The sequence below is a fragment of the Chaetura pelagica genome, unplaced genomic scaffold (assembly GCF_000747805.2).
Source record: "Chaetura pelagica isolate M959 unplaced genomic scaffold, ChaPel_1.0 scaffold135, whole genome shotgun sequence".
Lineage (NCBI taxonomy): Eukaryota > Metazoa > Chordata > Aves > Apodiformes > Apodidae > Chaetura > Chaetura pelagica.
The window spans coordinates 752,670-755,163 of NW_009953649.1; positions in this window are offsets into that span (position 1 = coordinate 752,670).

Genomic DNA, 2,494 nt, shown 5'->3' on the forward strand with positions numbered 1-2,494 from the left:
AAAAAAAAAAAAAAAAGTTATTACCATAAAATGGCAATATCTGTGGAATTGTGGAAAAGAAATTTGACAAGACTGAGCAAAGAGCAGAAGCTTCTTTGAAAGTTTACCTCACTGTTTATATATAAACCTGTGTCATGTATATAAAAATCAAAGATTACCTGAAGCAGCTACATCATCTGGGGGAAAGAGATTTGGGAAGTTTGATGTTTGTTAGTTATGTTTGATTACTATTTTTAGCATGTGAAACTGTGCTGAAATTGATGAGATAAAAAAACCTGAATCCGTCAATGAGAGAAATGTGCTTATGGATGGATGGAAGGAAGGAAGGAAGGAAGGAAGGAAGGAAGGAAGGAAGGAAGGAAGGAAGGAAGGAAGGAAGGAAGGAAGGAAGGAAAGGAAGGAAGGAAAGGAAGGAAGGAAAGGAAGGAAGGAGTTGGTTTAGGACTTGTGCATTCTATCAGAAACTTCTACTGAGTCATGAGCTCTGCCTCTTGAGTTATTTGGTCGGCAGAATCTCCCTTGTGCATTACAGCTCATGTTCCTGTAGATGAATTTAGAAACTCTACCTTTGATCCCATAGCCGTATCACATTGATCTTTGAGTGTTTAGAGCTTATAGAGCAGATTGATAGAGTATCACCAGTCAGCAGCTAGCAGAACAGCTTTTCCAGCTTCCGGAAAAGAGGTAACAGAAGAAATGCCAATAAGCTGTGTATGAAGAGCAAAAAGTAATAATAATAAAAAAAGACATAAACTAACCTGATTTTATCTAATCCTTTAATAGCATTATTAGTATAATTAGCATAATCCCCAATTTCTGCTCTCAGCAACCACTTCCCCATAAATGTTCATAGTCCTCAAAAACACCTGTTTGGAGAAAATAAATGGGGTCACTTGCTGAGACTTGTCCCAGCTTCACTTTCATGGCAGCTATCTCTGAATGCTTCTCAAGAGAAAAAAAAATAATAAAATAATCAAACAAAGAAAAAAACCCAGAAAACCAAACCATCAGTCCATTATTTTAGGTAAGCTTTATTTGAAAAGCACAGTTCTTTTTCCATCATGCCTTTAACCTGAGTCAGTTCTGTAGACTCAGAAATGTGATGGTAAACAGGGTTAAACACGGACAAATATTTTACAATTGAAAACTCAGGGTTTGCCTCCTGCTGCAGAAACATTCAGTAGGAGAGTGCTTGTCTCCCCAGATCCCACGTAGGTCACACAGGTGGAACAGGGGAGCCTTCAGTTCCTTCCTCACCCTTTTTTAGCATTTCTTTCAGGTTAAAACTGTGGATCATCAGAGCATAGTAATTAATTGGAGTAAACTCCTACAACAAGCAGATTATATTAACAAACATGTACTGTGTAAACCTCCTGTACAAGTCTCTCCTGTTCCAAGTGGTACTGTTACCTCATGTGTCTGTGGGAGTAAATAATTTTCAAAATCAGTTTTAAAAATCACTGGAACATTTGGATTATGCCCATGACTCCCAACCACTCTTCTACTTCTTTCTTTAGTATGTCATTAACACAGACATGCTTGCTTAACACTTTCCAATGGATAGCACAAGGAAAAGACACACAGGAGAGCTGTTGGCTGCAGTGGTACCCCCAAGTGTCTTTTCTCCTTGTCTATTATGCCATCTAGGAAAACTCTTGCTGCTTCTAGTTTAGTTTTATGTTTTCATACCGCCTGCTCCCTCTCCCCAAAGTGTAATCTCAGCCTCCCTCAAAGACTCCAAATCAGTTTGGGGTAGACATTTTGTTCTCCAGGTGTTTATGCTGTTTGGTATCTGCTGGAACTACTGCTTCATGTCCATCTGGTTTAGAAGTGTCAGTCCAATTTCCTTGTCATTCTTCAGTGTCAACATGATGTTTTTGCCATCCCTGTCTCAATATCAGACACGTGTTCTGCACTCATCCTTTGGTAATATCTGTGACTACACAAGCTTTACCAGCAGCTTTAATATATCTGTTTTTCTTTCAAAAGCAATTGCTTCACCTAAATTGTTTAAGTAGTGTCATTCACCTTAGAACCTAGAAAAATCATAGGATAATACAAAGCTTGTCAGAAGGCAGAGCATTTTCCAGTCTGATCACGTTGACTACTCTTTGTTTTTATCAAACTATCTGAAATACATCCTGTTTGTACCTTCACTGTTACAATCTTCAACCTCCAGCAAAGGGTCAGATTATATTTTCATTACCAGAAATATGTTTGTTCCCCTGAAGCTGTCCCAGCCCATTCTTCCTCTCTGCAAATCAAAATAACTTCTGTATATGTCAAGAACGCATGTCTTTAAATGCCACAGCATTCAGATTTAGCTTCCCAGTCTTTGCAGCCAACTCTTTGCTTCACAGTTGCAAGGTTATCTGCTTAGATCAACTTGTCTATACAAAAATATTTAGCAGGTCGTGACAACTTAAGGAGCCAGAGACATCCCAGCTGCAGTATCAGACCTGATCAACCTGGTACTGGGCTCCGGAGGAGTTAC